The sequence below is a fragment of the Gorilla gorilla genome, chromosome 19 (assembly GCF_029281585.2).
Source record: "Gorilla gorilla gorilla isolate KB3781 chromosome 19, NHGRI_mGorGor1-v2.1_pri, whole genome shotgun sequence".
NCBI classification, from domain to species: domain Eukaryota; kingdom Metazoa; phylum Chordata; class Mammalia; order Primates; family Hominidae; genus Gorilla; species Gorilla gorilla.
This window is the reverse complement of record NC_073243.2, coordinates 87,236,828-87,261,182: the sequence shown is the minus strand read 5'-3', so window position 1 is coordinate 87,261,182 and position 24,355 is coordinate 87,236,828. Positions and strand designations below refer to the sequence as shown.

The window sequence follows — 24,355 nt, the reverse complement described above, 5'->3', positions numbered from 1 at the left end:
AATGCATTCAATGACCAGAGTTTGCTGCTATTAGTTCTCTGCTTTTCTTGTAGGCAGCATATTTACATTTAAGTTTTACAAAATGCAAAAATAACAATAATTCAGCCCCTGGTTTCTTTGTGTGGAACACCAGAGGATTCTGAAAGGAATTTTTCCTTGAGAAGTTAAATGTATGAGTCATTAGAGTTTACTTGTAACTGCAAAGTAATACATTTTAGTTTAAAAATGATATCTTGCCTCAAAAATATTGTTTAAAAGATTTCATGCAGATTTTGTAAAACATTTGCTATAATTCATGTCAATATGTAAACATTAAATGGCATTCATTTAAGAAGGATTCATTTTCAATGTCATCTTATAACCCTTAATGTAAATTCACATCTGTTTCAATGCTTCCAAGTGCAATGTTCACTTGGAAAAACATCTAAAGCCAGAAAACATTGTGTACTATAGAACAATAATTCTCAACATGACCACAAGGTGGCTCTCAACACCGAAATATGTTACTTTCCCTCTGGACAAGTGAATAGAATTTTACCAGAAATATTAGCAGCAAGTTACCCTATAAATGGGTCAATACTTCAAAAACGTAAATTCATCTCAACCCTCTGATCACGTTGTGAAGCCTAATTTATATTGTTTTAAACTTCAGACATTCAAAAAAACACATCAAATGGTTGAAAACCTTTAAAGAATTTGAAGGATTTTGAAAAGAAATGATTATTTCAGTAGTCTGCATAATTAATTATTCAATAACCATTTCTTGGGCTTTAAAAATTAATTTCTCCTCTAATTTTGCACAATGTTATTCTCAATTTACTTCCAACTAAATGAAAGCAAAATAGATGCAAGTTAAACTTTTTCTCTAGTATGATTAAAGAATGTGAAAATTAAAGAGAAAGTATGTCAAAGTTTTTAGCCTTTGTAAAGTCCAATCCTAAAAGTATATATACATTTAGATGATCAATTATACTAAATGTAAAATGTGTGTAATATTAATAGAATATTTTAAATTAGCCATCCTGATGAATAAGCCACGAGGTTAAATTATTTTGCCAAATATTATAGTGAAGTTGTGAAAAAAAGAATCCTATAAAATGGCCACAGTATTTAATCAAGATGATAAGAAAAAGATAACTGTGACTCTGATTAAGCAGATAATACATGATTAAAGAGATAATAAATGTAAATATATAGCTATGGCAAATACGAGCATTATCTTTACTATGCTCACCAAAGTACAACTTTCAGCTAGGTTTAGGAGTCTCTATTATAGCTTACCTCATCTTTACAAGTTATTGGACAAGATGAAGTGCTAAGTATGCCCTACCAGTATGTGAATGTATAAATAATATATTAATTATCCCTGAGCTATAAATAAAACTGAAAGAAAAAAACTGTGATATAATCCTGGATTTTTAAAATAAAGCTTTTAAAAACGTATTTATGAGCCCATATAAATGTATATTTTATGACCTCAATGTATGTTTTCATGTGTTTATGTAATCCGTAGAAACCATTCCAGATGCTTTTTAAATTAACATATAAATAGAGCCAAAAAAAGGGAAAAAAAAAACAGAAACAGTGGTTTCAAATTGATCTTCATATCACCTTGAATGTGAAGAATGAAAAGAATGAATGATCTAAATAAAACCTGTTAAATTTTTCACATTTTGCAGCAGGTTCTATGTCTTCATCAGACAGTTTCAGGGACCTCGTCTAGGTAATCGGTAGTCCACTGACCCTTCAGCCTGTAATACAGACTGCAGAATTATTCTTGAGATTTATAGGTATCAAAACTTTAATGGAATAATTTCTGTAATGCACTGCCTCTGTTCATCATTCTTTCTCTAATTCTCATTACTCTGACCTCAAGAAGGAGAATCTGTGAAAGGAAACATTACTGCAGTGTATTCAGAAATGGCTCATGTTTCACCTGAGTGAGTTTATGTGGCTCATGGACCCCACAACAGTTAGTCTCACTCTTTCTTATGCTTTTTTCCTCCTCTCGAGTCTTTCCTATCGTTTTCAAAATTCGTATCCATCAATTCACTAGTTCATGCAATGCCTCTCTGAGAATGCAATTTAAGTTTTCAGGTTACATTCAAGTCTTTATGCAACCGACATTTTCACAATCATTAGAGAATGAATATATTTATAAAAGTTTTATATTGAGCCCTTTCCAATTACAATCATAGACTTATGAGCCCTTTCCAATTATAATAATAGATAAGTCAACTGTGTGCCTGGAAATGTTATGGTTCAAACTCCCATTTTTCCAAAAATAAAATTCAGAATGAAGAATTTATTACATTGTCCGTAGAATTAGTAAGAGAATTAGACTTAAAACACCAAGAATTTCTCACTTCAAGTACAAAATTATTACATAATACAAGTTAAAATATTTAAATATTTTAAAGTTGTAGCCCTAATGATATTAAGTGCTGTGGTAAAAATACAACACACTCAATATTCATTAAGCATAGGTCACATGAATTAACATCTAATAATAATACCAGTGACAGTAATAGATAGCACTAGAACACCTATTGTGTATTCGGCATTGTTGTTAGACACTATAGTAATTGCTTATTTTAATCATGACAATTGCCCTATGATGTAAGTATAATTATTAACCCCATTTTACAGATAGAAAAAACTACCAGTGACATTAAATATGAAACATATGGTAAGTGGCACAGCTAGGATTTAAATCCAGACAGTCTGGTGCCACGATCCATGCTTTTATCTGTCAAAGGACCTTGTGAGAGCACTTACGTTAGGGTGATTGCATTTTCTAAGAAAGGAAATCTCAGTGCTTCTAGAATGTAGGCTTATCACTGTGTAGTCTCCTATTAAACATGACCTTCCTCTGGTGTCCTCACAAAAACAGACCATTACATAGAAGAGTCTTTTTCACAGAGTGACCAAGTTTTAAACACAGTGGCTTCTATGAAGTGCTTATTTTCATTACTTTAGGAGTAAGGAAGCTCCTGTTCATAAAAATTTTCTGTATACCAAACTCCCATAACACACAATATACCTATATAACAAACCTGCACATGTACCCCTGAACCTAAAATAAAAGGTAAAAAAGAAAGAAAAAAAAAATTAGCAACAGAAATTTGGGATACATTTGGCCTCCTGATACATAATTTTCCTGTAGGTGTCTTGATGGGGATGGGTATATTAGTCTCAACTTTGGGCCCTTGCTTTATCCCATATAGTCCCCTGTGTCTGCAAGATGATAACTGGCTGCTGCAAATTTGAAGTGCACCACGGATCACCAACCAAAAGGCTGCTCCTAACGGAAGCACCAATTCAAAATCCATTCTCAGGGGTTGACTAAAGAAATCTTAGGCTACACAAAAATTTTATCTTGAACCAAACTGCTAACTCTGATATTTTCTTTAATGATATGGTATGGCTATAAATGCAACAATGCAGCTTTAAAAATATAGATAAGTGAGATCCCTATATTAGTCACTTTAAAAGCACTTAGTACTTATCTTTCTTGTATTTATCAAAGCTGGAATATAACAAGTCATGTGATTATTCATACAATGGCTCACAGTAGCAGAGACTTTTGTTTGTTTCTCCCTCTTTCTCTCTCTTCCCAAGTTTGTCTTTCTGGATGCTTGCACAGTGTCTGGCTTATGGTAGGCACTTAAATAATACTTGGCAAATGAAGGAATGAAAGAATGGATGAATAAATAAAATGCTTTTGAGGGGTTTCTTCAGCAGTATATCTAATGGAAGATGAAAACTTAAGACTGTGGTAGGTGGAGGAATACATGACTGCCCATGATGTTCTACCATCTAATTCTACTACTATTTCATAAAAATGGAAACATTTAGAACACAACTACTCATATTTCCATTGTAAATTATATTACATTTAATTATAAATATCTCAGATTAGAACCTGCCTCTTCTCAAGGACAAAATTTGTACTAAATTCATCCTTGTATCTCCAGGTGTGACAGAAGGGAATGGGTCACAGTAACTTCCCCCAAAATGAGTGAAATTAATTAGGAGCTAAAGAAAAATTGAGAAAATTATTGTATAGATAACAGGATACCAGTTAAATTAATAATAGAAACTGCAAAATAAAAAGTATAACACATATAATAATAAATAGCAACATATGATAGCCAAAAATCAAAAGAGAGTTATTTAATGATTGTGAATTTTGAATTCAAAATACTGAGCCCCTAAGTACTATCAAAAATTTCAAATTTCCCTAAGGGTGTTTCTGGAAACAGTGGTTCCTATGCAAAGTTTCATTTTGCTTCAAAGAAGTACAAGGCTCTCCCTCATCCACACTTTTTTCTTCTTTGACCTACCTAGAAACAGGCTTGATCTAGCCTCTACTTATAAAGCAAAGTGATTAATTTCATTGCTCTTAAGTCAAGATTATGGTTGCCATTCATCTATTTTCTCATCTCCACTGGGCTGGATTTCATATTTCATACTTTATATGATGACAAATCTAAGTCCAAGGGGAGAAAAAAAATTAGTAAAGAAATGATTTTTCTCAACTTAGATTTTAGGAGTATTTCATTTCTGCCGTTTTTTTAAGTATCGATAGCAAGTACTTATGCCTATTCCCAAGTTAGTGAAGGCTTATTAATTAATTTTTAAAATATTATGTAGAACTGTCTAGTATTAACTATTGAAAATTAGGATATATATTTTAAAAGACAGTTAGCTAGAAGACAAGAAAGTCTCAGAAAAAGTAGAGTTCTCATTTATCATTTTTAATTGCGTACAGCAAGAAGGGGGGGAAGTCACTTCTTTAGTGTAGAAATTCTGTAGAAAACCTCCACTCTTCACTCAGTAGCTGAAAACAAAAAAAGGAAAAAGAGACAAACTGACAGTGCCTCTAAGTATATGTCTGTGCTTAGGATTCATTTTTTAACTCATCTCCAAAGGAATAACTAAAGTCTTGGTTGAGGGGGTAGATAAATAAAGATTTTCTGTAAGTTTCTACTCATGGAGAAATATTCAAATTTAGGGAGCTAAATGCAGGCAGAATAAATCTGCATGTTGCTGTTTTTCACTCTTCAGGGACTACATATTGAAAAATCACTGTGGTGACAAAATATGGTTCAAGACTACAGAGCAGGACTAACCCCCAACTTATAATGCTTTAAGAAGAAGTCAAAAAAGAAAAGAAAATATATTATAGTTGACTAAGCGAATAGATAATCATTGGATAATCAGCTTCTTATTTGATGTAATAAGTTGACATATATTTTACTCCAATAATTTCTTTTTTTCAGGTCATCACTAAAGCAAATCAATATCACACTGTTGGTTTTGAAAGTATGTAATTCATGTTTTTGATCTTATTAGCAATAGATTTAAACCACTTGAGTTAGAGGTATAAAAATTTTAATGTTTTGGTTTATTTAAGGAAAATATTTTAAATAAAATAATTGATAAATACACTTTAGAGGTTGAAGATTTATATGGAAACCCAAAACCCTTAACATTCCTCAGGTAGCTTAAATATTTTCAAATCTATCAAAAAATAAGCCTACTAATTTAAAATTTACCTTTAGAAGACAAATTTTTTGGAAACATTATGGTGCCTCATTTAAATTTGAAGTTTGCTTCAGTAATTATGAAAATATTCCTTAATTCAGAAGTCCCAGAATTTACAATGGATTCAAAGGAAGTTTATTTGACTTAATTTTATTGAGAGTGGAGCTATATTTTTACGAAAGGAGAAACAGTTACATTTTAAAAGTTTGTATTAATATTATGTACAAAATTTACTCCAAATTTTCCAATTACTAGGGCAAATATATGGGCTGCCTTTGATCTAATCAGATAATGATATTGAATTTCAACTTTAATTCTTGTATTTATACATATTACATTAACCATAGAGAGAATTCCCAGTATAACTCAAGGTAGAATATTTACTATATTCAGTTTATTGATCATTTCATTTTGTTACATATTATGCCTACCTCAATTATTGTTACAGTTGCTCTTTCCCAAATTTCCAACTGGAAACAAAAGCAATGGTAGCTCTCTACAACATTTGCTCATTATATACCAGATTTCATTTTTAGATTCCAAACTGGTAATACTTGTTTCTTGCAGCAAAGAAGAATCAACATGTCTAATGAAACATTGCTTTCTAGAAACATGTAATTTACGTTTATTTTAAAAATCAGGGCTCTGTCAAACCATTTCAATATCCTCTCTTATAGTAAATCAGTAAAGATTCCTAATCAATAACTTATGCATTGAGCATAATAATTCATGTCTGTACATTCTACATTCTGATAATTTGGAGGAGTCATTTCAATAATAAATGCTGAATTCCCACACTTGGTTTGCTAGTGCAGTAAACTACACTGGTGCCAATTTCAACTCCTTAGAAGCCTCAGTGTTATAAAATTTATAAAAGAGTTGCTTTCATTTAAAAGAATAGATTCTAGCCAACTGAACTGTCATATACTTTGTGCTATAATGCAAAGGAGAGTGTAATAAATGTAATGTATAATGTGGCAGATGATAGAATACTGGCCATAAAAATCACATGATTTACAGAAATATAACTTTACAATAGGGCAATTTTTTTTAAAGCACATGGGAAATTTATTCAAGGAGTTTTGTAATTGTTTTAAATGAGGAAGGAGAGAAAAGGAAAAAAGAGGGAGATGGAAATAGATATAGATTTACAGAAAGAGAGATGGGGTAGAAGAGAGAGAGAGAGAGAAGATGACCTGCTAAATTTATGGGGATCAGCAGGGCTCTGAAGTGTTTAGAAATGTCATTTATTGCTGAATTTCCTGTTGTGAAGCAATGTTGTATTATATCTTATAGTGTATTGTTTAATTCTGTCCTGAAGCTTGAAATGTCATTTAACTTTAATGTATATCATCGCATCATATAGAGTATGTTGAATCAAGACTGCTTTCTTGAAAAAAAAAAAGATTGAAAATTGAAATCATGTGATTTGGTAAAGTGCTTATAATGTTTCTGACAAACTCTCTAAGGATACGAAACCCTTTACTGAAAGGCATTTTTATATGAAGGCATTTCAATCTCCCACAGGCAGGCATTATTTTGAAGGAATGCTACATTTTATTTCCTAAAATGATGTAAAATGTGATTTTATTGTATTCCTTCTTATTTAATTTGCAGGTTTCCCTTTCTTTAGTTCCATAATGTTTAACCAATGTCTCTTTGTCATAAAGCGTATAGGTCATCACATACATTGCAAGAAAGAAATCAGATAAAAATATAAAGAAACTGATGAAAATAAAGCACTTTCATTCTTAAAAAAATTAAGAGTTACTTTTTTGCGAGAAGTTGCATTGATAATAGAGTTAAGCAAAAGTTGTATTAATAATTTTTAAACAGGTCAGATTATTTCAACTCATCATTGTTAATATTTCATTAAGAATACTACATTCCCAGAAATCTACAAATTTAATGTGATGGGTCTTATTTTTTGACACATGTGTCTACAGTTAGTTCAAGTGAGTGATGACAAGAAGGTATGGGAAAAGCAAAATGGCCTTATACGCTTTAGGTGCTCTTCTATTCAAGAAAGACAGGACAACTGGATTGTAAAAGGGCTCAAGGGCTCATACTAAAATGTCAAGTGAGGTGAGACTGCTCTACAGTCAGAAAAGAAGAGGGCACAGGCGACCCAGAGCTGATATTGTTATCTTAGAAAACAGGCATTGCTTGGTAATGGTTTGAAATTGTTTCTTGTTCTTATGCATGAAAAAAAAATCTGTAATTTTGAAGGTTGAACTTATTGGGGTAAATGTAGAAAATTATACGAATGCTCTGTGAATATCATCCAAAGGTTTCAACTAGAAAGAAAAAAGGCAGATTTTCTTTTAAATTTAGGACTTGTATTTTTTCTGTAGATTTCAGATTATTGTAATTATGACAAAACAATATATTTTTGTGAACTCATTGGTCTGTGTAAGTGTCAAGAAAAGATAAATAGATTTGTCTGTGCTAACTTTCAGTTTTTCAAATATGCATCTATAGTGTCATTCCGAGAACGCTTCTTTTTACTACTTAAAATATCATAATATGAACCATATATTGTAGTTAGCATAACACTTAATCAATTTTACCATTGCTCAGTATACGTTTAAGAGGGATGAGGAAATTTTTCTTGCTACTTGGTTTTTAACTTCAATCTATTCCAAACATGACTGTTAAATATAATATGGTTAGTAAATTGTCTCTTTTGAAACCCTGTTCCAGATAATATGTTGGGTTAATTGAAAGTAGAGTTTTCAAACATAGACCTGAAATTTAGAGATCAAATATCTGCATAAAATTACTTATAATTGGCATAAATAATTTTAATGTTTTTCTATTTATAATTTCAGTATTTTACAAGTACTTCTAATGTGACAGCAGTATTAGAATGTAATTTGCATAGTAGAAATCAGAATATAATGTGGCTAATGCTTTTAATACCCAAGGGCTACACTAGAGATAGTTGGGTTTGCATCACCGGTTTGTATTAATTGCTTACTATGAAACACTATTACTGATAATAACACTTAACAAGAATATGGTTCACTTTGTTGCTGATTCAGCATCATCAGAGCCAATACTGCTGCTGTGCTGCAGCCTAGTGGAATGATTTGGTATAAAAATGACATATTCCAGTAAGACATGTTATCACTTGCTGCAAAGTAGGTTAAGAGACATAGGAAATCAGTCATAAGCACAGAAATCCCCCAGACAGTATATACTTTGCCTCAGTTATTTGCTTATATAAAAAATTAAGTAAAGGTCAAGAAATTCACCCTATTTTTTATGCAAGATTCATATATTTTGGAATTAACCTTTCCAGTTTCAAATAGTCTATTTTTCAACAAGAAAAAAAAAACATACCTCTTCCAGATTACACTCACTTTGTAAATAATGTGTCAGAAATATCACTCTAAATTAAAATCAATTTTTATCCTCTCTTTTTCTTTTTTAAAGAAAACCCCAGTGTGGGTAAAAATCTAACAATGAAATATTAAATTGATTACCTGCATAGTACTCTTCTAATTAATAAACAGTTTCTATAAACATCAAGGAACATCACCTAGAGCATTAATCAGGTACCAAAAAATTTAACCATTGACTTCACACATATGCATATGTAGGTGGATGCTCATACAGTTTACCTTCTTTTTTCCCATTTCCCAGAGATTTTGGTTTTGTTTGTTGTTTTTTTTTCCCCCAAACCTTTAAGTGTATGAAATTCTATTCTTTGATTGAAGTCAGGGAAGGCATATGCATTCACCAGAGAAGTCAATTTGTTCACAGCAAGTATTTGAAACCCAAGAAGTATCTGATTTAATGAAAGCAGACATTGACTCACACTTTAATAACACAGCCAAAAAAAAAAAAAGTGAAAGAAGCATTTCTTTATATTTTTATCATCAGAATGGGTTTGCATCTGACGTGTCCCTAAGGCACAGATCCACGCTGTTTACACTTGTGCACTCTCCAGTCTCTTCACCACATCCCTCCCCAAATAAACCATTACTTCCTTATGCATTGCACATTGAATACATATGTGCCACATTTAGTACACTGGGGGGAGCGGGGGGCAGATTATCTATGCGACTTAGCATTTACCTATGTTTCTAGGACATAACCTCTTCCTTTCTTCTTCATCACTTTTAACTAAAAATAAACATACGGCTCTGTCAATGACATAATGTTTTCATGAAAGTTCTACTAATTAAAAATCCTCACCATACCAGACCTAAAAAATGAGCACACTCTTGCCAAGTGTTATTCACCACAGAGAAGCTCTTGTAGCTACGTTTTAAAGGAAGATAGAGAGGGGGATGGTATGGAGGGAGAAAGTCTACTAACATATGCATTGAAGTATAACAGTTGTCAACATCAGAAGGACAGATTATTTTTAATACAGATCCTTCAAGAAAAAAAAAAGAGGAGAAAAAATAATGTATCTCCAAAGAGCTGAGAAGTAATGGATGTGCAGTTTTGGATAATAGAAGCTTTCACTGGAATGAAGGAATGAAGGACCACAATTATAGGGAACATCTGTTTTTTCAAAGAAAAAGATGATAGGTCATTTTTAAAACAATATTTGTCTTTGTACCTGTAGACTCCCCTTTTTTCATAATAAGGAGACAGTAGGTTTTTATTTTAGTGGCATAAAAACAATTTCAGACTACTGCTTTTGCCCATAGTTACAGTGCTATCAATAGTTACTTGTTGGGGACATGCATTTATACTTGCAATATGCTGCATTAATTTAACACCACATAAAATATGGATTTTATTGCAGCAGAAACAATAAATGCTGCAACTGCTGACTACATGCATTTACTCTCCCTCCCTTTACCTCTCCCCCCCAATACTTCTGACTCAGATATAAAATTGAAAATAAGAATTCTGCCTATTCTATTTCTGATGAATGTCAATCTATTGTATTTATGTAGATGCTTAGTGACCATTGACAGTTTCAAGGAATCTGTCTTCGCCTGTCATTTCTCTTTATATTGAACGTACAATGAACTATGACTATGAATAAGTGCAGAGTGAATCCATTCATATGGAATGCAAAGTAATGTTAGATGATGTTAGAGTTCACAGCAACAATGTTATCTCTTGAACTGATTTTTAAAATAAAAATGAACAAGTCTGGGCATGACAAATTCACTTCATAACATATTTTTTAGCATTTGTTCCAAGTGAATGGATTCACAAACTCTAATAGCATGACCCACTGTTGAGCATAATATATAATTTATCCAGCTTTACATTGCCTATATAGATATTCGAAGCAGTTGTTTCTAGAATTAAATATATAGAGTTGTATGCTTATTTAAGCATTAAAGATAATTATTTTGAAATAATTGCTAAACACAACTTAAAAACAAACATTTATCTCCTCCCTCTCCCTCCCACCCCTCAAGTTGAAGAATATATAATACCTTAACGGAGTTAAAAGAAAGAGGTGAAGTCTTCCTACCTTTTTTATCAGCTTCTGGATAATGGAAGTTGGTTCCGGCCAAAATAACCCAGGAGAAATTGTCACTATGTCCCCTTTTTGTTTGTTTTCGGCTGTTATTTTCTATCACTGATTCTACTTCAATCTAACTCAAGCTCTTTCTCAGCATCACTTTTAACTCTGGACAGCAGGGAACCGAAGAAAACGGGGGCGAGCTCTCTCTGATTGGCTTTCATTCAGTGCTTCTGATTAAGGGGAAAGGAAAAAAAAAAAAGGAAAGGGGGGAAAAAAGCTCTTCCTCACACGGAGAGAAAGGTTCTGCTGATAGAGCTGCAGCACTCGCCATGGGAAGGTTAGAGACTGGAAGTGCTGGCTTCTGCGAGCACACAGCGATTTGCAAGTGAATGCGAGGGGAGGGCGCATCCGAGAGGAGGGCTTTGCTTGAAAGGCGTCCCCTCCCCCGCAGGGCAGAAAGACTCTCTGTTTCAAGGCTAAGGTAATCAGCCCAATCTAATCCGCCTGTGTCCGTAATACAATCTCAGGAACAGGACTGCTTCTTGCAATTTTTTTTTAAAAAAAGATAGTTCTTCTGGAATATATATTCCTGCACCATCCTTACACCAGACTACCGAAATCCAAGTATTATCAGAGCGCCAAGTCAAATTGCAACCAGATTTGATATGTTACCAGAGTGATTTTTCGTTGTGATTTTAAATGTTTATTTTTTGCTTTCAGGGAACTTTCTCGGCTTGATTTTCCAAATCCCTTTTCTTGTTGCTTATTGTCACAGGAGTGCATACCTCGCTCATCATTTTGGAATGTCCGCGAGCCAGTCTTCTCTGCCTAATCTTTGCATTTTAATACTTTATAGATAAAATATTTTATTAAAAATGTAAATATGTAATTAGTGTTATTAAAATATTTAGACTTTGAACTTGACACAGTCTCCTTTTTTTCTTTTTAACGTTGTTTTTTCTCATAAATACGAGTTTCATACCCAAATGAGTGTGTGGACAGATGTAAATACATTTGGATTGTTCTATCTGCTTAAACATCTAACTGTCTAGCTATTTATCAATCTCCACATCAAATTGCAATCAACCAAACCTTACCAAAGGATGTCAGTATAGCTCCACAAAGTAATTAACATCTTTGCATTTTTCCGGCTACAGGTAGATTCCTTTTAAAGTGCCATCCATAAATAAATTATATACACATATACATACATATATGCATATAAATACATATATGTCAATTATAGTTTTAAAGCTAGAGGAGAAATTACGAAGATCATTTTGGCCGGTTATTATTATTATTTTTTTAGCAGATAATAATGCTCAGAATGTTAAATTGTCACAGGACTAACTGGAGGCGGGGTCAAAGCTGTAATACCACACTCCTACTTCCAGTTTAGTGTTGTTTCCGGTTGCCATACTGCCTCCTCTGTACCTATTTGATCATTCTAACTGTCAACAGGCCCCTTACATAATCAGCACAATGAAAAAGGAAGAAACTCAATCTGAGGGGAAAAAAAGAAGTGAGAGGGAGATTCAAAATCATATTCCAAAAAGGTTTTAATGTATCACAGTGTTATTATATGATGAATTTTACCAATTAGTTTTATATTTGAAAACACCAAACATTTCCACTGAGCTTAACAGCTAAATGATATTTAGAGCAGAAATGGACTTTTGAAACTCTTAATTTTACAGACGATGGCATTAAGATCAGGAAAATTCTATGGCCCCTCTAAAGTTTGATAGTAACAGAGCTAGAATTCTGAATTATCATCGTATCATCTGCCCATAGTTTTTGTTATGTTTTGTATGTTTTCTTCGACAGGGTGCCTTAATTTCAGAGTCAAGTGAAAATAGATATTCAGCTTTTTACCTGTGATATGTATATTTGTGTGTATTTATGTTTGCCTGGTATATGTGTGTATTCAATATAATCCTGTTATTGACATGTTAAATTAGCTATCAAGAGAAATTTATATTTAATTAAATGCAGCAGGTTAGGTAAACACACACACATTGTTCTCTTATTAAATTAACCATTTCCATATGTTTGTTTAGTGCTAATTTCAAAATGTATGACTACATAATGTGAAGAATTTGGGGGTTACATTTAAATGGGTTGAGAAAATAACCAAAGGCTAAGATCTGAGGTAAATTGCTATTTTATTAATTAGAATACATGTTGAAATGATGTATTCCCAAAATAACATTTTCTGAATTTTATAGTTTATGCTTCTCTTACATAAGTTTTTGGTTGGTGTGTTTATTCTGCCCTGTCTAGTCATCAGAAACTCAGCTTCCTTCTGTCTTGATGCTCAATGTTTTTAAGGAATTGAACTCATTTATATGATCCAGGAGAGATCACCCCACATCTACCTTCTAGAAAAAGGAATAAAAGGAACAAGAGAAAGTTGCTCCCGTCCTTTGAAAAATGTGACCCTGAACAGGTACATGTCACTTTCATGATCTCATTGGATGGAATTTAGACACTTGGTCACACATTGTTGCTAGGGAGGCTGGGGATGTGGTATTTACTCTCACTATTTGCCCAGCTAAAGTCACTGGTGCTATTTGGGAGGTGACAGAATTGGGTATAAACAGCAGGATTGTCTATTATATTCATGTATTATAGAGTAGTATATTTGGCATAATGTACTTTTTTGGAGAAAAGCAAATTTTTATTCTAGTTTAAAATTAAAATTATGTCATAATGCTAGTGAAAGATATCTATACAAAATAACGTTAATAATATTTTAACATTTATGAAACAATTGTCGGTTATTGCATTTTTTCTTTTTTTGATCAAGTAATATAATTAATAAATAATAGGCAAAGCATCCATGTATTCCAAAGTTCAGGGGATCTAGTTATAGATGTGAGAGAATGAAGAGGAAAACATTTGAACAATAAATGAATTAAACCCATTCACATTTTTCTTAATGCTCATCTCATAAAAGAAAGACTCTATATCTGAGATCAAATGCCATCCTATCGAATATACGCCCTAGTAATTAAAATTAAAATAAAGAATAAACAGAACATTGACTAAAATGTAAAACTTCTGACAATGGGTTTTGTTTTATTAAACAATATTATTTTTCATTTTCTTTATTTCACAATATAAATGAGTTAACTTAGGATTCTGCAAGTTTTTCTATTTCTTTATAATTTTCCCTCCAAATCTTATGTGAAATAGTCTTGTGAATTAGATAGGGTTTTCCTGTTGTTACCAATATCAGGAAACTGGTAGCACATGGGAAGTGAAATGAATAAATGAAATGTAAAAGGGACAGTAAACTCTCAATGAAATGAATGGGTCAATATCTTGCAGAAATGTCCTTTAATATGAGGAGAGGCCATATATCAACTACAAGCAAATAAAAGTTGATGAAAACTTTTGCAAATATATTTCTATATACAACTTTTAAAACTAAATAGGAAATTGCACAGAAAATACCTTACTACAATCATACAGCACTAAGAAAATTCGAAAGCATTCTATTATTAATATAATAATGGGACTCTATGACGGCTGATCTCTTCATTGCAAATGTGAAAGATCCAATTTGAGTAAAATCAATTAAATGAAACAACCTTCCACTTTGTATGAAACTATTACATGCCTAGAAGTTGTCATGCTGTTGCTAAACAATAAGCTTAACTGCACAAGACGTCACTTGCCGAACAGCTATGTGCTTATTTTAAAACACCAGCTTCTTAGCCACCCTTTCCTCGGTTTCTTTGAATGTTATGAAAAATAATATCAATTTCCATTTTCTGTTAGGAAGTTACTGAAACCTAGTTATCTCACTAAGTCTATGAAACAAAAGTAAAGAGTGTCCACATTGCTTCACTCTCCATAAATATGTTGGCAGAATAATAATTTGTCATAGTTTGTTTGACAACATTTTTGCTAAACTCCTAGTCTGCCTTAAAGGACTGTACAGACTTGGAAAATTAAAAATCACATTTTCCTTACAGCTAGTGTTTGAGGTAGGAGTGGAGGGTGATTCATATTCAGTTTTTCAGATGCCCTCATCATCTTTAATTAGAAACAGAGTTAAATAAGCAGAAAGGCAAGATGCAAGGTATTTATTTCACTACCATAGTAGCTGAGGAAGCATGGTTTTGCGGTTACCATAATCTGGGGGCAGTATTGGGAGCTTTTTTTTGGGAGTGGGGGACGGAGTCTCGTTCTGTCACCCAGGTTGGAGTGCAGTGGCATGATCTCAGCTTACTGCAACCTCCGCCTCCTGGGTTCAAGTGATTCTCCGCCTCAGCCTCCTGAGTAGCTGGGATTACAGGTGCCTGCCACCGTGCCCAGCTAATTCTTGTATTTCTTTATAGAGACAGGGTTTCACTGTGTTGGCCAGGCTGGTCTCAGACTCCTGACCTCGTGATCCGCCTGCCTGGGCATTCCAGAGTGCTGGGATTACAGATGTGAGCATCCGCGCCCCGGCCTGGGAGCTTTTTGAACCAGGACAATGAATGTGTGATCCTGGGAGCTAGCAGTACTTTGATCTTCACCTAGTCCCTCCCTTTCTACTTAGGTTGTTAACCACACATCATTCAAAATTAAATTGTTGTTATTTGTCTAAAATAGTGAGAGCGGTTTCTGTTATCTGCAACTGAACTGTTACTGATATTTTTCTACTTAATCGTATCTCAACATTTCAAAAGTCCTATAACTTGAGGGTGGAAAAAGGGAGAATCAATCCTGAGAAAAAAATGAAGTGTCAAATAGTTAGCTATGTTTTAAAAAATGTAATCATTCTGACAAACAATCAATAGTTAAAGAACATATGATCTTAAATTTATTTTTGTCCTCATGCCCCTTCTCCTTAGAAGGTATTATGCTCTCTGGGCTTTAGGTATAAAGGTTACTGCTTGCTTTCTTGACTTTTTTGGGAACGCAGAGAACAATACCTCAAAGTATGGTGCTTTGGTGTACTGAGCATGTTTCAATTAAAGGAAGTTGAAAGGCCTTAGAAACTGCCTCAGAAGCAAGGACTTCTTCACCTTCTCTTGTTTCTTCCCCTCAAGTGTTCTCTCTGGAACTTCCCTTATCTAACTGCAGGGAGCCAAAGGCCTGAAGGCCCCTGGGACGTGACCAACTCAGCATTCCACTGGAGGCTGTATGATCAAACAGCAAACTGTTTATCATGAATGCAGGATTTGAGCAAACTCAGGACCGCTCCTGCCAACAGAAGGTTTGCTGGAGGCCATCACTCCCTGGTGCCGAGGTTATCTACTGCGACATCTAGAGAATACAGTCTCACAAGCCTACTCTAGACTGAGCAGCTGACCCCTTCTTCCACCCCACTTCTCACTTTCTCTTTTGCCTCATAAAGTTGAATCTTCTGTTTTCTCCACTTGGAGTTTAGTTCGTACTGTACTTCTGCCATTATCTCCTTATTATTCTGCTGGACAGCAGGCTGAGTCTAAAAATCTGAAAGAATCGGCCAGGTGTGGTGGCTCACACCTGTAATCCCAGCCGTTTGGGATGCTGAGGAGGGCGGATCACGAGGTCAAGAGATCGAGACCATCATGGCCAACATGGTGAAACCCCGTCTCTACTAAAAATACAAAAATTAGCTGGGTGTCGTAGCATGTGCCTGTGGTCCCAGCTACTCGGGAGGCTGAGGCAGGAGAGTCGCTTGAACCTGAGAGGTGGAGGTTGCAGTGAGCCCAGATTGCGCCACTGCACTCCAGCCTGGTGACAGAGTAAGACTCCATCTCAAAAAAAAAAAAAAAAGAAAGAAAGAAAGAAAGAAAGAAGGAATCTGTTGTTCCACCCACAGCTCCAACTGAAAATAAAAAACAGGAGAGGGAGGATAAAAATTGGCCTATACCACCTTCTCCATTTGTAGAAACATCTCTACCTCCTCCTTCTGTAGCAGAAATAGAAACCCCAATACAAATAATTTTACGCTCTGCTGTCATAGCTGGAGAGCACTTAGGACCTCACGTGTTTCCTATTTCCGTAAGGCCTGATTCAAATAATCCACAGCAGGTTATTCATGAACACACTCCGCTAGAGTTTAAGTTGTTGAAGGAATTAAAAGCGACTGTGGTAAATAATGGCATACAGAGACCATTCACCTTAGGATTGCTAGAATCTGTGTTTGGTGCTATGCATTTTTACCCTTTGATGTGAGATACTTGGCATGAACTTGCTTGTCCGCTAGTGCATATCTGACATGGAATTTAAATTGGCAAGGAATGTGTGCAGACCAGGCTAAACAGAACCATGTTGCTGGACACACAGACATTACAGAGGATATGCTGTTAGGTAATGGCCCTTATTCAGACCTGGAACGTCAAATGGCACTTGCAGACACTGCTCAACAGCAGTGTGCACAGGCCGCTAAACGTGCCTGGGCCACAATTCCCGAAGAGCGAGTCCCAGTAAAATCCTTTTAACATATCATACAATGGTCACAGGAACCTATATGCAATTTCTTGCAAGATTACAAGAGGCAGTGAAGTGTCAGATTCCTCATACGGCGGCTGCAGAAATGCTAACCTTAACTCTAGCTTTTAAGAATGCAAATGCGGATTGTAAACATGCACTGGCACTGGTGAGGCATACAAAAAACTTGGGAAATTTTCTCAGAGCTTGTCAAGATGTAGGAACTGAGCTTCATGGCTCTGCAATGTTAGCACAAGCAATGGCTAATTTAGCAGTTGACAAATCTAAAAGGAGCCAAGGATCCAACCCTAAAATGAGAAAATGTTATAATTGTGGAAAAGCTTTTATAAAGGAATGCCACCAGATCTCAGGACAGAAAGGGCCTTACAATGCAGTGCCCCACCCAGCAGAAAAAAAACTCAAGGACTTTGTCCTTGCTGTAACAAAGGAAATCACTGGGCTAATCAGTGCCACTCAAAATTTCATCAAAACGGCACCCCCCTACTGGAAAATGAGACAGGGGCGTTCCCAGTCCAGCCCTCAACCCCATTTCAGGGCTGGGTTCCCAGAGGCACATCGATTCCTTCACCCCAGGAACACCAGGAAGTGCAGGATTAGATCTACCTGCCAGAGAAAGAATCCTGTTAGTTGGTGGAGACAAACCTATCAAAGTTCCTACTGGCATTTGGGGACCTTTACCAACAGAATATATGGGATTAATTTTAGGCAAAAGCTGCCTTAACTTGCAAAGCATTACTGTATTCCCAGGAGTGATTGACTCCAATTATGAAGGAAAAATTCAAGTAGTTTTAATGTCACAAGATCTTTGGATTTTTGAACCGAGAGAATATGTTGCTCAATTATTGCTTATTCCCTGCAAATTCTACTCTTCTCCATGAAAGGTGAAATGAGAAAATAAAGGATTTGAGAGCACAACTACACAGGAAATCTATCTATCCCAACCCATAGCCTCTAATAGACCCATCTGTGTATTTCCAATTAAAGGAAAGAAATTTTGTGGGCTTATGGATATGGGAGCTGATGTATCAGTAAGATCTAAAGACAATTGGCCCCCATCCTGGCCCTTGCAATTAACTTCTATATCTCTAGTGGGAGTAGGAACAGCTCAGAGTGTTCAACAGAGCGCTGAGATTTTACCTTGCCTTGGTCCGGATGGAGAGTCGTGTACTTTTCAGCCTTATGTTGCAAGTATAGCCATGAATTTATGGGATCAAGACTTACTTACAGCATGGGATAGGAGACTTACAAATGAATACTTTGATAACCCAGGATTTAAAATGTTGAAGAACATCAGATATCAGAGTGGAAAAGGTTTGGGGAAGTTTCTACATGAAATCCTAACCCGATATCAGTACTGAAAAAACAGATGGAAAAGGGCTAGAACGTCACGATTTCTGGCGGGGGGTCATTGATATTTCTCCTCCGCCCACGGCCTTACTATTAGAATGGCTTAGTGACAAAACTGTGTGGGTGGATACATGGCTCCTAACACAGGAGAAGCTAGATCGACTTAATCTCTTGGTAAACGAGCAGCTGAATGCAGGACATATAGAAAAGTCAGTTAGCTCCTGGAATTCTCCAGTGTTTGTTATTACAAAAAGGTCCAAAAGCAATAATGACCTCTGGTGCTTCAGCTCAAAGCTCAGAGCTAATTGCAGTCATTCAGGTTTTACAGCTCACAGCTTCAGATCCTATCAACATAGTCTGTGATTCAGCTTATGCTGTAAATGTAGCCAGTCACATAGAAAGTGCTACAGTTAAAAGTACACTGGATGCAGAACTGCTTAATATGTTTCACTTATTCTCATATGCTGCATGCTGCATGCCAAACAGGTGAGACAGCTGGTCATTTACAGCGACATTGTCTGTCATCATTTGCTCATATGGGGACACCTAAACAATTAAAAACTGACAATGGACCCACTTATACTAGTCATACTTTTCCAAATTTCTTACAGCTTTGGACTATAACCCATAAAACAGGAATTCCTTATAATCCTAGAGGACAAAGCATTAGAGAGCGGGCACATCAAGCATTATAACGCATGTTGAAAAAACAAAAAGGGGGTATAGGAGGACAACTACCACCTCAATCAAAACTACATTTAGCCTTATTTACTGTAAATTTTCTGACTCCTGGTATGGATGGTAGTAAGACTCCAGCAGAAAGACATTGGCAAGTGTTAGAGGAAAAGAGGAAAGTTTACCCAAAAGTGTATGGAAATCCCCAGAAGAAGGACAGTGGAAAGTTCCAGTGGATTTACTGACATGGAGATGAGGGTATGCTTGTGTTTTCACAGGAGATGGAGAAGCCATGTGGGTGCCCTCAGGATGTGTGCAATCATGGAATGGGAGAGTGGAGGAACTCAGAGTGGCCAGCCATGGGCCTAGTCCCTCCAGTATGAGCCATGAGTCAGTTGGGCCTGAGTGCAAAGACAGAGAGAAGGCCAACCAGAGTCACAACACAGTTCTACTGTTACATTTGTAAAGAATATCACCACTCAATTTACAGTTTGTGGTTTTAATCCTTATGTCTTTTTGGCAGCTAAGAAGGACCAGCTCCAGGTAAACAATATTCAGTTGACCTGCAGATCTTGCCAGTTATATCACTGCATTAATCATAGCACATTGAAAACACACAATATCTCTACTTTGATGATTTTAGGTTGCATCCCTGGGCTAGGGATTCCTGTTAATCTGTCCAGAGACTTGGGCTGCCACACCTGCTTTGCATTTTGTGAAACTTCTAACTCAGCTTACTCATAATGTCTGTAGAGCCTTAGACATGATAATTTTTGCTCTTGTTTCCTTGGTCACACTAGTAACTTCTGTTGTGATATCTTCTGTAGCTTTGCATAGTTTTGTTCAAACAGCTCAGTATTTGGATAACTGGACACGTACAGCTAACCAAGCATGGCTACTTCACAATAGAATTAACACTGACCTACAAACTGAAGTGGCAATGTTAAAATCCATGGTTCTATGGTTAGGGGAACAAGTACAAAGCTTGCAATTGCAGCAGCAATTGCATTGTCATTTTAATCACATCAATATTTGTGTAACCAACTTAGAATATAACCAAAGTGAGTATCCATGGGACCTTGTGAAAGCCCATTTGCAGGGAGCTTCCACATCCAACATCACCTTTGATATTGGTGAATTATAAAACAAAATTCTTGATTTAAACAGGAAAACTCAAGTACTTCAGCCTTCTTTAGAAGACTGGACCGAATTCCAGCAAGGCCTGGAGAGCCTCAACCCCTAGACCTATCTAAGGCACCACATTAACATCTTATATAGAGTTCTTGGATTAATGTTTTTTTGTCTCTTTCTTCTGTTTATAGTCTGTAAAATCAGATGGACTGCCAATCAGAGAATGAGAGCTGCCCAGCCTGGCCTTACATTCTTTCAATTAATTAATAAAGCGAAAGGGGGATATGCAGGGAGCCGAAGTCCCTTGGGATGTGACCAACTCATCATTCCACTGGAGGCTATATGATCAAACAGTGAACTGTTTATTGTGAATGCAGGAATTGAGCAAACTCATGACCGCTCCTGCCGACAGAAGGTTTGCTGGAAGCAATCACTCCCTGGTGCCGAGGTTATTTACTGAGACGTCTAGAGAATACAGTCTTGCAAGCCTACTCTGGACTGAGCAGCTGACCCCTTCCTCCACCCCTCTTCTCACTATCTCTTTTTTTTCTTTTTTTTAAAATTATACTTTAAGTTCTAGGATACATGTGCACAACGTGCAGGTTTGTTACATAGGTATATATGTGCCGTGTTGGTTTGCTGCATCCATTAACTCATCATTTACATTAGGTATTTCTCCTAATGCTATCCCTTCCCCATCGCCCACCCCACCCCACCACAGGCCCAGGTGTGTGATGTTCCCCGCCCTGTATCCAAGTGTTCTCATTGTTCAATTCCCACCTGTAAGTGAGAACATGCGGTGTTTGTTTTTCTGTCCTTGTGATAGTTTGCTCAGAATGATGGTGTCCAGTTTCATCGATGTTGCTACAAAGGACATGAACTCATCCTTTTTTATGGCTGCATAGCATTCCATGGTGTATATGTGCCATATTTTCTTAATCCAGTCTATTATTGATGTACATTTGGGTTGGTTCCAAGTCTTTGCTATTATGAATAGTGCCACAATAGACATACGTGTGCATGTGTCTTTATAGTAGCATGATTTATAATCCTTTGGGTATATACCCAGTGATGGGATCACTGGGTCAAATGGTATTTCTATTTCTAGATCCTTGAGGAATCTCCACACTGTCGTCCACAATGTTTGAACTAGTTTACACTCCCACCAACAGTGAAAAAGCATTCCTATTTCTCCACATCCTCTACAGTACCTGTTGTTTCCTGACTTTTTAATAATAGCCATTCTAACTGATGCAAGATGGTGTCTCATTTTGGTTTTGATTTGCATTTCTCTGATGACCAGTGATGATGAGCATTTTTTCATGTGTCTGTTGGTTGCATAAATGTCTTCTTTTGAGAAGTGTCTGTTGATATCCTTTGTCCACTTTTTGATGGGGTTGTTTGATTTTTTCTTTTAAGTTTGTTTAAGTTCTTTGTAGGTTCTTGATATTAGCCCTTTGTCAGATGGGTAGATTGCCAAAATTTTCTCCCATTCTGTAAGTTGCCTGTTCACTCTGATGGTAGTTTCTTTTGCTGTGCAGAAGCTCTTTAGTTTAATTATATCCCATTTGTCAATTTTGGCTTTTGTTGCCATTGCTTTTGGTGTTTTAGTCATGAAGTCCTTGCCCATGCCTATGTCCTGAATGGTATTGCCTAAGTTTTCTTCTAGGGTATTTATGGTTTTAGGTCTAACATTTAAGTCTTTAATCCATCTTGAATTGATTTTTGTATAAGGTCTAAGGAAGGGATCCAGTTTCAGCTTTCTACATATGGCTAGCCAATTTTCCCAGCACCATTTATTAAATAGGGAATCCTTTCCCCATTTCTTGTTTTTGTCAGGTTTGTCAAAGATCAGATGGCTGTAGATGTGTGGTGTTATTTCTGAGGACTCTGTTCTGTTCCATTGGTCTATATCTCTGTGTTGGTAACAGTACCGTGCTGTTTTGGTTACTGTAGCCTTGTAGTATAGTTTGAAGTCAGGTAGCATGATGCCTCCAGCTTTGTTCTTTTTGTTTAGGATTGTCTTGGCAATGTGGGCTCTTTTTTGGTTCCATATGAACTTTAAAGTAGTTTTTTCCACTTCTGTGAAGAAAGTCATTGGCAGCGTGATGGGGATGGCATTGAATCTATAAATTACCTCAGGAAGTATGGCCATTTTCACAATATTGATTCTTGCTATCCATGAGCATGGAATGTTCTTCCATTTGTTTGTGTGCTCTTTTATTTCATTGAGCAGTGGTCTGTAGTTCTCCTTGAAGAGGTCCTTCATATCCCTCGTAAGTTGGATTCCTAGGTATTTTATTCTCTTTGTAGCAATTGTGAATGGGAGTTCACTCATGATTTGGTGCTCTGTTTGTCTGTTATTGGTGTGTAAGAATGCTTGTGATTTTTGCACATTGATTTTGTATCCTGAGAGTTAGCTGAAGTTGCTTATCTGCTTAAGGAGATTTTGGGCTGAGACGATGGGGTTTCCTAAATATACATACATGTCATCTGCAAACGGACAATTTGACTTCCTCTTTTCCTGATTGAATACCTTTATTTTTTTCTCTTCCTGATTGCCCTGGCCAGAACTTCCAACACTGTGTTGAATAGGAGTGGTGAGAGAGGGCATCCCTGTCTTGTGCCAGTTTTCAACGGGAATGCTTCCAGTTTGTGCCCATGCAGTATGATACCGGCTGTGGGTTTGTCATAAATAGCTCTCCTTATTTTGAGATACGTTCCATCAATACCTAGTTTACTGAGAGTTTTTAGCATGAAGGGCTGTTGAATTTTGTTGAAGGCATTTTCTGCATCTATTGAGATAATCATGTGGTTTCTGTCTTTGGTTCTGTTTATGTGATGGATTACATTTATTGATTTGCATATGTTGAACCAGCCTTGCATCCCAGGGATGAAGCCCACTTCATCATTGTGGATAAGCTTTTTGATGTGCTGCTGGATTCGGTTTGCCAGTATTTTATTGAGGATTTACCATCAATGTTCATCAGGGCTACTGGTCTAAAATTCTCTTTTTTTGTTGTGTCTCTGCCAGACTTTGGTATCAGGATGATGCTGGCCTCATGAAATGAGTTAGGGAGGATTCCCTCTTTTTCTTTTGATTAGAATACTATCAGAAGGAATGGTACCAGCTCCTCTTTGTACCTCTGTTAGAATTCGGCTGTGAATCCATCTTGTCCTGGAATTTTTTTGGTTGGTAGGCTACTAATTATTGCCTCAATTTCAGAGCCTGTTATTGGTCTATTCAGGGATTCATCTTCTTCCTGATTTAGTATTGGGAGGGTCTATGTGCCCAGGAACTTATCCATTTCTTCTAGATTTTTTGTTTATTTGCCTAGAGGTGTTTATAGTATTCTCTGATGGTAGTTTGAATTTCTTTGGGATTTGTGGTGATATCCCCTTTATCATTTTTTATTGCATCTATTTGATTCTTCTCTTTTTTCTTTATTAGTCTTGCTAGTCTTTTCAAAAAACCAGCTCCTGGATTCGTTGATTTTTTGAAGGGTTTTTTTCTGACTCTATCTCCTTCAGTTCTATTCTGATCTTAGTTATTTCTTGCCTTCTGCTAGCTTTTGAATTTGTTTGCTCATGCTTCTCTAGTTCTTTTAATTGTGATGTTAGCGTGTCGATTTTAGATCTTTTCTGCTTTCTCTTGTGGGCATTTATTGCTGGAAATTTCCCTGTACACACTGCTTTAAATGTGTCCCAGAAGTTCTGGTACATTGTGTCTTTGTTCTCATTGGTTTCAAAGAACATCTTCATTTCTTCCTT

General features: G+C 35.9%; 1 protein-coding gene across 2 annotated transcripts in view; it reads right to left on the bottom strand.

Moving 5' to 3' along the window:
• Window positions 1-11,476, bottom strand: part of LOC101134111 (cadherin-10) — a 162,331-nt gene extending 150,855 nt beyond the window's left edge. The window contains exon 1 of one of the 2 annotated variants that reach the window (XM_019012927.4): window positions 11,003-11,476. The gene's annotated coding sequence lies outside the window, so the exon portion shown is untranslated. The remainder of the gene's footprint in view (window positions 1-11,002) is intronic. The other variant, XM_019012928.4, reaches the window with a different exon arrangement.
• Between the last annotated feature and the right edge of the window lie 12,879 nt (window positions 11,477-24,355).